The following is a 12,202-nucleotide window of genomic DNA, read 5'->3' on the forward strand; positions in this document are numbered from 1 at the left end:
GTGTGTGTGTGTGTGTGTGTGTGTGTGTGTGTGTGTGCGCCTGCCTGCCTGCCTTTCGCCCTTTGACTGCTGGAGATAGCACCCCTCGTGACCCCACTCCGAATAAGCGTGTTAGGAGCTGGATGGATGGTTCCTTAGACATAGTTAAAGTAATTTCAAAGCCATGCCACATGTTTTATGTATTTCATTTTTATTCAAATGTTGAGCAGCCCAGTTTGTGTTACCAAAACAACGGAGGAATTTGGAACCGACCCAGGAACTTTATCATTATTCATGTAACTTTTAGAACAGCAGATGCATGGTGACAGCTGAGTTAAAACCCTTTTATGAAAGTCTGCACAAATCTCCTTCATGGCAGGCTTTCTGTTGTTTTATATTTAATCTCCACAACTGCATACATTTGGATACATGACACCATTTATACAAGCAGTGAATTATAAGAAAGGCCTTGTAATCCAACGTCTTCCTCTTCTAAGAAAAATGCTGTTTTTAAACATCAGCGGTTGCGAGAGAGCACTAAGCATGAGTGACGGGTCTCCAAACACTAAAGTACTACTTAATTTGTCCAGAACACTACAACACACAATTTCACAGATTCACAGACTACTCCATAAACTGTTCAGAGCCATCTGCTTTTCCTTGTTGAGGTCTGATTGTTATCCCCCAGAGACTGCTGCTGCTGCTGCTGTGTGGCAACAATGAGCTGGAGAGTCCAAAATAAAAACAGCCTTAAATGGTGCAATATGAAGTAATAGCTGTTCTGCTCGCTGTCATGGGAGCTCTCAATAAACTCCTATTTTTTTAAGTCCTCACACACACATAACTGCTCAAATCCAAACGGAATAAAAAGCCTTTGTCTGCGCTCCTCCTGTTATGATGACCCAACTGTGATGCATGTCTTCATATTTCCATGTCTGTCAACATGTGTTCATGCAAACGCCGCCACTGAAATCTTTAATCATGTTGTCATTTTATGCTGTGTTTTCTCGGTCAGAAAAAGAGTGTTAGAATCTCATAATGATTACGCAGGCACAGATTCACATATTTGCATTCTGTTCATATCATGCATTTTTCTGTTTTGCTGTTTCTTGTTTTGTTTTTTTTGTCTTTTCTCCGTCGGTGGGTGGATGAAAAAAGGCAGTGATTTTAAACTGAGCCTTTATTGAGTATATTTCTTCTTCCATCTTGCTTAGTCTCAGGAGGCCAGACAACTTAGCAAGACAAGAAATACATTTCCATCCAGCTGACAAACACAACCTAGATTTGTCATTTGAGGATTTTAATGCAACTCTCCAGAGTTGATAAAATGATAATAACCTGTCTTTGCTTCCTTTATAGGACTGCTGAAGCTCTTGACATGAAATTGGCACCTTCTTGCAGTGCTCTTTTTCTGCTTGTTAACAGCTATAATTTACAATTGAATCATGAAGGAATGATCAGGAATTCAAAGCAAAGACATGACACTGACTGTAAGATGTGGCAAATGTAAATAACAGTAGAGGGAACTACTTTAAAATCTAAATGAAGCACTACAGTGGAAAGGTATGAATACCTCTTTGACCTTTTCCAATTTGTCTCTTACCATGTAATTACAAATTTCTTTTTTTTTTCTTTTTTTTTTTTTTTATACAGGACTGCTCATAAAACCAAACACCACACCCAGAAGTTAGAGGTTTTAATGTAAAAAACTTCAAGGGGTTAGGCACTCTGAAAGAAAGTCGGAGATTTCAACTGCAGCAGAACTTTTATTAAAAACTGTGACATCTGACTGAAGCCACTATTCTGAACTCTGCTGAGTGGGGAAATGGGAAAACACTAGTTAAGCCGATCCAACGCTGTTTGTGTGCAGTTTGATGTTATCTCGTTTTGATTCTGGCAAAGCTGCCACAGACGAGAGGCCTTTTAGCAAAAAGGACGAGAAGGGAGGAAAATGTCAGCGGCTTCCAAACTAATTCATTCTCTGGTATCAGAAGCAGGACAACAAATGCTGGTTGTCATGGGAAATTCATCTGCAGGACACATGTAAGCAGCAGATTGGTCAGTGTCTGAAGAGGATCACGCTTTCTTTATGTTTTGAGAAAAAGTGAGGAATACTACCGTGGCCTCATACAAACTGCTGCTTTTGTCTGATCGTTCTTTTTCTTCATCTTGCACTTTCCAAAAGTAATCGATACCCTTTGAACTTGTTCTTAAAGTCCTCTCCTAAATACATTTGCGAATCTGTGATTACTTGCTTTTCAAAGGCAACATCCATGCTGAACTATTATGCACACATATGGATCAACAAAGGTGTTGGTCAGAAATACACATGATAATTTTCAGATTTTACAGGCAAAAATAATAAATAAAACCATTTGTTCTTTTCCTCACACTTCACAACTATTCCCTACTTTGTCGAGGCTGTAATTTGACAAATTTCAATGATGTAATAGGGGTATCTTGCATTTAATAGCTACTGCAGACCTATACGTCGGCCTATACTACCCCAAATTTGTTTTTAAAACCTGACTTCTTCATATTTCCCAGTAAGAAAAGCCAAGTGAAAGTGAAATCTGAAAAAAAAAAAAAACTTTAGGCTGCCTTCACTGCTTTAAGCCTTAAGTCTTCCAGCCTCTGTGGATTACTGTATTTGCCTTTGCAGCCAAATTATGCAGGAAACGACTAAGAAGACATAAATCAGCTCAAAGCTGAAATCACATTGATCCATCAAATAAACAGAACCAATCTGCATTTGTGTTTGCTCCTTTCTTTAAACCTGATCTGGACATTTGAACAGATGTGCGACGTCATAAAGTCTTCATCACCCCAAATGGGAGAGAGATAATAGTGTATTTACAGTCTCAAATGTTTTCTGTTTTTTTTGTGTTTTTTTTTTGTTCATCATTGCTACAGCTGAGTCTCTCTGTTTCTCTGTTGTCTAGGCAATCTATTCACGGCATAAAACCAGTTTTGACAGGCGCTGAGCCTCTGAATAAGATGGCTGATGTCTTCATTAGCACTGGTTTAGATTATGCATCTTTCTTCCTCCTCTTCCCAAGCCACCAGCAGCACCGACGCTCCGCTGCGCCCATCAGCCTCACTCTGTGTGTAAGGCGCCATCCCAACTGCTGAAGCACTAACTCATGTTGCTAATTAGCTGACAAATACTCCACAGTTCCACTGAGGAGCTGGCAATTTAGCCACAATAATATTTGTATACTTGAGCAACCTCTAACAAATATGCAGATACAAACGCAGATATAACACATATGCTTTGGTGCATTAATATGCCAGTGAGAGATGTCATGCATTAACACTACATCATGCTGCCTTCACTCTTAATGTGAAGATGAAGAGGTCAACAACAGAATTTGCGCAGGGGACAACATTTTTCTAAGCCGACAGAGCCAGGGCCAGCCTGTCATTAGCTGTGCTTTGGGTAATAATGCATCCTAATGTCAGTTTTATGACACATTAGCCTATATTATTATAATTATCATTATTACCCTTGTTATTTAGTTGTAACTGGTTTTGCAGCCTTAAAATTAGATTAATCCAACTTCTACTGCTACTAATGCTTGTCCATCTAGGTCACAGGGGGTTGCTGCCTATCTCCAGCAGTGAATACGTACAAAGGTTGTGTACACCTTGGACATGCTGTCAGTCTATTGCAGACAGTACAAAGACACTCAACCAAGCACACACACTCACGATCTGCGTTGCAATAGATCTGCAAACTGTGCCCTGCCGTGTCACCCCAAGTCTTTATTTAGGTGTTGCATATATATTCATACGGACCAGAGCTGAGGGAAGATTGGGTTTCAGTATAAACAGCTGATTGGTGGGAAAGATGCTCATGAAATAAGGCGCATTTTTGCACCTTTATGAAATGTTTAATAGCTCACAAAATCTGCAGAAAAAAAGTACAAACAGTTGTTACTTAAGTAGAAGTATAGATACTGCAGTTTAAAAACATTCTGGTAAAAGTTGAAGTATCAACTTGGCCTCTTCACTCAAGTAAAAGTGAAAAACCATGTGCTCCAAAAACTACTTAAGGTATAAAAGTATAAAGCAACCTTTAAAAAAAAAAAGTCAGATGCCGCTATATGAATTAAAAGCTAAATTTGTACGACTATTTCGACAAATTCTTCGAGATATGGCCAAATATGCGAGAAGTCTTGTTGGTCTCCGTCTCTATCTCCAGATACACTCTCGCCTGAGTCTGACCTTTCAGACATTTCAGAGTTTTTTTCTGAATCCTATATTGTAGCATGGCATAGACAATTCACGTTTACAGTTTGAAGAACACCTGCTTGCTTCTGATGATTTCCCTTTAGCGTCAGCACAAATATGACAAATAGCTAACAAATAGCCAATGATCTGCATTTGATGGCGCACATAAAAAAGAACATACTGATACTTGTGTGAATATGTAATGAGTAGAAGTCGAAAGTAGGAGGAAAAATTAGTAATGGAGTAAAGTATAGATACCTAAAAAGTGTACTTAAGTACAGTAACAAAGTATTTGTACTTCGTTACTTAGCACCAAGTGTCTAGTAAAATCATGTTGAATTTCATTGATATAAATATTCAGTTTGAGATGATTCCAAACCATGAAACAAGCTAAAAGGCTTGGCCAGTCAGATGTTCTGTTTCAATTCTCTGAAGATTTTTTCCCTTTTTCTACACCATCTCAGTGAATTACATTTTTAACAACAATAAAGGGAAATATAACTTATAATATCTTCCAGAAACTCACTAGAAAATCGTATAGTTATCCCTTTAAAAAAATGGGTCTGACATGATTACCAAATGATGCCACAGCCCTTTGGATGGAATAGAATAAGTCTGCTGGCCTAATAAAGTCCCACTGGCCACTTGTTTACAGTCATGCTTATGTCAGCTAACAGGAGATTTTGACATTCAACCTCTTCTGAATCACTCCATGGTTACCATGGTAACCGGCTCATTGAGAATATCAAGACTTGACTCAGCTGATAAGACTGACATTTGTAAATACCTGTTGGTACTGCACATGTGTGATGCTGGAGTATGTTGGGAAAAGCTCATAGGTGAAAACAGCATCTGCTGAAATGTCAGATTCTCTGTCTTTCATTCTCACTCTGGCAACCTTTCTGCTCTTAGTGAGCAGCTGGTTTGTAGAAAGTTGTGGCAGACAGGACTGCCACATAGCAAAGGAATGGCAGAGTGACAAGGGCCCTCGGTTCAGACTCAACATGGAAAGGTGGGTCTTATATTCTATGGCTCAAAGCAGAACCAACCAAATTGCATTTAAAATGATTCTGGTCATTGTAAATGCAGCTTTTTACTGACATGTATGATTGTTTTTTTTGGGTTTTTTTGGATTTAGAATAAGCCTTTTTAATTCTTTTTTCATTAAATTAAATTCATTCTATATAGGATGACCACAGACTGTAATTATTTGCCTTCACGGACACATAAATAATAATTTTTTGCTCTATTTCTCATATTTTCTATTCAAAGGAAAATCCACTTAGAATTTAGCTGGGCAGAAAATTACTAGTACAGTGTAAATATAAATTGTTTTAAGCCTTCAGTCACATTGCACTCTGAGTTGTAAATACATATGAGTTTGGTAGCAGCTAATTGAAATTAAATCCAACTGGGTTATCTCCGAGAGTGCAGCAGTTTGACGTTTTGACCCATCTTTCAGCATCTCAGGAGTTTGTTCCAGAAACCAAAATAATTGAATGCGTGTCTAAACAGCAGATGCCTTTACCGCTTACTAACTGTTGACCTTGTCTATTTCTTTAAACCATGTTCTACTGGCAGGCACCGCAAATTTGCATTAGAAAGAATCACAGATTAAGATGCTGAAAGAATCATTGAAGAAGTAGTTCTGCAAAACACAGCATTAGACACTTGACTGAAAACGGCAATTAATACAGTACTCATGACCCTTGAACTTTATAATGTTTCCTTATACACGATCACAAACCATGACCGATAATATTATTATTACTATTGTTATTATTTTTGTCTTTGTTTTTTTTCTTCTTCTTTTGGTCTCTGTAGCACTTTGAGATTTCTTTGAAATGTAAGGTGCGTTACAAATAAAATCTATTATTATTATTATTATTATTAATAATGTAATAACTAAGGTTAAAGAAAGGAAAAGATTTTAGAAAATTTGTCACTTCTGATAACTACACATATATCAAGATAAGTTCCTTAACTAATAAAGGGACAGGGTTGGCAAGGACAAGATAAACACCCAAGAGGACTAGTAGGAATCTAAAGAACCTTCAGAGATTTAACTATTAACTGCATTTCCTGAATAAGGTGTACATACATGTATTTGCATACTCAAACACAAAAAAGGTTATTCTGTAAGAAAACATCTGGAGAAAGGAAAGACCACATTTCTATTTCTTTTTAGGTATTAATGGCCTTTATTTAGTTATTTTTGAAAGTAGGGAAATGGGAAATGGTTTTGTCAGAGGGGGCAGGATTAGACCATGTAACAGTGATGTTGAGGATCAAAGCCTATGAAAAGCTCTGTCAAATGTATATGTTTAGGGCGAAATAAAAAAATGGTTAGTGAAAAATATATTATCTGCATATCATCCTGAGTAAAGCATCCTAATAGTAAAACATGGTAGAGGTGGTTTTGTTGGAATACTTTCCTTAAGCAGGAACAAGGAAGCTAATCAGGGCTGTCATCGAAAAACCACCTGTTAGAGATTTCAAAACATGAGACATGTGTTTTTTTGTTTTTTGGTTTGTTTTCTTTTAGCACAACAGCAACCTTAAAAGTCCAGCCAAAGATGCAATAGATGTCTTACACGTTCAAACACATCCAAGCCCATTTCGCCATCCAATATGAATAAGTATTATATATAAAAGAAGAATGACATAGAAATGGGCAGATAAGTTAGTCTCTGGATGCACAAGGCTGGTAGAGATAAAACCAAAAAGCAGCTTTAATTAAGGGGATCAAGAATCCAGTAAGCATGAATATTATTGGTTCTAGAGTAAAAAAGCTACTGTAAATAGGAGGATCAGTAGGTTTGGCTCTCTTCTTCCTGTCTCAGTTTTTTTTGGGTTGTTTTGCCTGTTTTAGCTCCTATTAAGAAACTGGACTTTACTTGAAGTTTTTCTTGATTTGTGTTTTGCTGGATTCAAAGGATAAAGCAGTACACTACTTTAGAACAAATCTTAATAAAGTTTGAATGTACTTTTCTTTCTTTAACGATATAAGAAGCAGCATGTGACGTTGATATCTCAATGTTGGCCCACCAGTTTTGAGAATGTTTTTTTTTATCACTTAAAAAAATTTATAAAAATTAGTTGAAAAATCTTGCTCGATCCACCTCATCTGTCTCAAATCCTTATATCTTTGTCCTCTCTGTCCTTCCTACTGTTGTTCAGGATGCTTTTGCATCTTTAAATTGTCACACAGATTGTGTAATGGGCAAACTCCACATGCCTCCAAACTACATTGGTGGATTTTGAATCCAGGTTCTCATTCCTGTCACATGGTAAGTAATTGGACATCGCTGAAAGATTCAAAGAAAAAATAAATTTAAACCAATCAGTCTATATCTGCCAATATTAGAGGGCTACTTCCTGGTAAATCTAAAAAATGTCCCTTCCATCCATCATACTCTGGAAGGAACCATATCACCAATAAAAGACATGTATAATTAACTTTTTGTTTATGATCACCTGCACGTGTTGGCCAACAGGTTTAAACCCAACAGAAGATCATAACATAACAATAATGTTTTTCTAAGGCTGTTTTACCATTAAATCCTGCAAAACCACACTGTCCAAACAAGCTGCAGAAGAGGCTCTGATGCAGGTTTTACAGTTCGAGAAAACGCAACAAGCCTTTCATCCCGTGCCTCTCTCTCTGCCACAGCAGGCCCATTAGACTTCATGATGCAGTGTGCAGTAATTGGTATTTCTGTTGGTAAGCAGCTTCCTGCCAGAGCAGAGCTCCATGCTGTGCTGCAGACTGATATCATGGCTGCAAAGAACTACTGACTGAGCCTTTACAGCGAGAGACTTCTCACTCAAACACCTCCCCTGATAAAAAAAAAAAAGGGAAGAGAATTCAATCATACATTTTGTTGGCAGAGATTTGGTTGGGTTTGTGTCACACATTCTACAGTGGAAGCACCCCTGTATGACGACGAAGCAGCAATACCCTTAAAGGATAATTTTTGTTGCATACTTTATACCATCAACTGAAGGGGCGGTAATAAATTAACATTATATTAAATGCTGTGTGTTATCAACAGTGGCTGTTCAGTTTACATAGATCGCAGCAGGGCTCTTGCCCCTTTGATGTGGTAATAGGATGTTTTGGTGTCTGTGTGTTTGGCGTGTTTTAACGATGACAGGCATTCCCAACGGTTACTACTTCAAAATCAATTATAACCCTTTTGCTAACAGCCCATGCCTGGTTCAAAAGGAGCAAAACTAATTCCCCCTCTCTTTGAGACCTACAATTGAATCATTTGAAGAATGTAGACCAGGAGGAGTGGAGATATGGAATTCCGAGGGAGTGAGAGAACAGTCCTGGATTCGGATACTTTTGCTGCACATCTCTGCTCCATCCATCCGAGAAAAAGCAGGCTGCCTGGATCGATGCAGACCTCCAGCTGTTGCTTTTTTACTTTTGTAGGAAGAATTTCAGTGGCAATTGCTGTGACAAAAGCATATATATATATATATATATATATATATATATACACTACTGTTCAAAGGTTTGAACAGTCACATTGAAATGTCCTTATTTTCGAAGGAAAAGCACTGTACTTTTCAATGAAGATAACTTTAAACTAGTCTTAACTTTAAAGAAATACACTCTATACATTGCTAATGTGGTAAATGACTATTCTAGCTGCAAATGTCTGGTTTTTGGTGCAATATCTACATAGGTGTATAGAGGCCCATTTCCAGCAACTATCAATCCAGTGTTCTAATGGTACAATGTGTTTGCTCATTGGCTCAGAAGGCTAATTGATGATTAGAAAACCCTTGTGCAATCACACATCTGAAAACAGCTAAGCTCATTAAAAAAGCTGCAAAACTGACCTTCCTTTGAGCAGATTGATTTTCTGGAGTATCACATTTGTGGGGTCAATTAAGCGCTCAAAATGGCCAGAAAAAGAGAACTTTCATCTGAAACTCAACAGTCTGTTCTTTTTCTTAGAAATGAAGGCTATTTCATGCGAGAAATTGCTAGGAAAGATTTCCTCCAACGGTGTGTACTACTCCCTTCAGAGGAAAGCACAAACAGGCTCTAACCAGAGTAAAAACATAAGTTGGAGGCCGCGTTGCACAACTGAGCAAGAAGATAAGTACATTAGAGTCTCTAGTTTGAAAAACAGACGCCTCACAGGGCCCCAACTGGTATCTTCATTAAATAGTACCCGCAAAACACCATTGTCAACAACTACACACACACACAGCTGCTAAAATCATTTGACTCCCCACACCCAACCTCACAGACACAAACCAACAGGCCATTGGACGCTTTTCACTCTCCATAGAACGGGACCCCACTCACCCACTACAGGACTAACTCATACCCCTGCCCTCTGGATGGAGGTACAGGGCACTCAGGTGTAGAAGGGCCCGTTTTGGCAGGAGCCTGATCCCCTCAGCCATCACCTTTTTAAACAACAGGCCCTGTTGAGTGTATCATGTCTCGTATCACGTCTTGTACTTTTGCTGGTGTTGGTGTTTACTGTGGTGTCTTTTTTATGTCTTTGTGTAAACGAGCTCTGTGTATGTGGTAAAGAATCTCCCCTTGGGGACAAATTAAAAAAAAAAGTCTAAAGTCTACAGTGAAGAGGTGGCTGTGGGATTCTGGGCTTCAGGGCAGAGTGGCAAAGAAAAAGCCATATCTGAGACTGGCCAATAAAAGAAAAAGATTAAGATAGGCAAAAGAACACAGACATTGGACAGAGGAAGACTGGAAAAAAGTGTTGTGGATGGATGAATCCAAGTTTGAGGTGTTTGAATCACAAAGAAGAACGTTTGTGAGAGAACAAATGAAAAGATGCTGGAAGAATACCTTGCTCCATCTGTTAAGCATGGTGGAGGTAATGTGATGGTCTGGGGTTGCTTTGGTGCTGGAAAGGTGGGAGATTTGTACAGGGTAAAAGGGATTCTGAATAAGGAAGGCTATCACTTCATTTTGCAACGCCATGCCATACCCAGTGGACAGCGCTTGATAGGAGCCAATTTCATCCTACAACAGGACAATGACCCTAAACACACCCCCAAATTGTGCAAGAACTACAGTATTTAGAGCAGAAGCAGGCAGCTGGTATTCTATCGGTAATGGAGTGACCAGCGCAGTCACCAGATCTGAACCCCATTGAGCTGTTGTGGGAGCAGCTTGACCGTATGGTACGCAAGAAGTGCCCAACCAACCAATCCAACTTGTGGGAGCTGCTTCTGGAAGCGTGGGGTGCAATTTCTCCAGATTACCTCAACAAATGAACAGCTAGAATGTCAAAGGTCTGCAATGCTGTAATTGCTGCAAATGGAGGATTATTTGATGAAAGCAAAGTTTGATGTAAAAAAAATCTTATTTCAAATACAAAACATTATTTCTAACCTTGTCAATGTCTTGATTCTATTTTCTATTACTTTCACAACGTATGGTGGTGAATAAGTGTGACTTTTCAGGAAAACACAAAATTGTTTGGGTGACCCTAAACTTTTAAACGGTAGTGTATATATAATATACAAGTATGGGTGCGAAAAGTTAGGACGATATAAAAAGAAAATAAATAATCTTCATGTTCTCCCTCATTTTTTAGCAGTAAACAGTGAATAGAAGCATGTATATTGACACCCCCCCCCTTCCGGAAAATTGCAAGAAATTGTTTGGTCCTCAGGTCCTTCATCGCATCAAATCTCTCAATCTCAAGTTTACCAAACATTTCAGCCAAAAATAGAAACAGAATGAAGACCTCCTAAAATACATATCCCCTAAATTACTTCACTTTGTACTTCTTCATACATATATATTTGATCACTCATATTCACTTTTAAATGAATGTGTTCTAATTACATTTATTAACTTTGTTCTTATTACTTTATTTAGTGGGACATTTCATTATTTGACTGTATATTTTCATACCATGTTAGATATGTGAACCATGTTTCAGATGCAGGTCCTTGCCCCTTTTTTCCTCTATATACCCTTGAGATCACATAATGATTGTAAATCTTAGGACCCTCTCATATGGTGTCATGTGAACCCACTTTGGGAACCACTGTTTTAGGGGATGAACTGGGAATGCTTTCGACAAGGTTTCACTGTTTTACCCCCAACACATTATTGTTTTTTTTTGTCTTTATCTCAGTCTGATGCTGTAGCTTTTGATGGTTTCCTACTTTTTCACATGATCAGCAAACATCTTCAGGATAGTTCATTAAAAACACAGCAAGTTTTAGATGTCTTTTATCAAACCCAGTTTATTTATTGGCTTAATTTTCCACTCAGTATGCTTTTTATTGAGCCATTTTGTGGCTAGGTTGTTGAACCTGGGGGTCATCTAAAGCGAGCAAGACTCGCTCTTGAGGATGGAAGTTGGTTCCTGCTATCATACATCAATACAAATAGCACACATATGTGCTATTTGCACTATTTGATAAAATCTTTTTTGGAGGGAAATATCTACAGATAATGGAGCATAGATTTGTATAAAACCACTTGTACTCCAATACGTCCAGATAGACTTTAGCAAAGAAGTTGTTTAAGAAGTTACCTAATTGAGTGGCCTAGCCCATCCCTGTATAGATTAATCTCAGCATAAATCCAGATGTTCTTGCAGGCCTCAGAGGTTAGTTGTACCCCTTTTAAAACGGCTGAAAAAAAAAAAAACAGTTTTAAACTCACAAACAATCAGCTTTTAGTGGCAGTGGGAACAGCTCACAAAGCTGTATCGGCCTGGGTCAAAAACTCATCAAGCCAGGGTTAAAACTGCCTTTAACCACCTTGCCTGCAATTGGCATACAGTGGGAACATCTGACCCGGGGATTGACCCGCTAAGTTATGTGATACCATTTAGCTCAACGTACAGTCATCAACACACTGCGCCAATCACCTCTACTCCAACACGCCAAAGCAAATCTGTTTACATTTGATAAACATGGCACAGCACTGATCAGAGGGATTTGGAGAGAAAATAGGACGAAAACAATAAAGAAC

Source organism: Cyprinodon variegatus, unplaced genomic scaffold, assembly GCF_000732505.1.
Source record: "Cyprinodon variegatus isolate N-32 unplaced genomic scaffold, C_variegatus-1.0 Scaffold1109, whole genome shotgun sequence".
Taxonomy (NCBI): domain Eukaryota; kingdom Metazoa; phylum Chordata; class Actinopteri; order Cyprinodontiformes; family Cyprinodontidae; genus Cyprinodon; species Cyprinodon variegatus.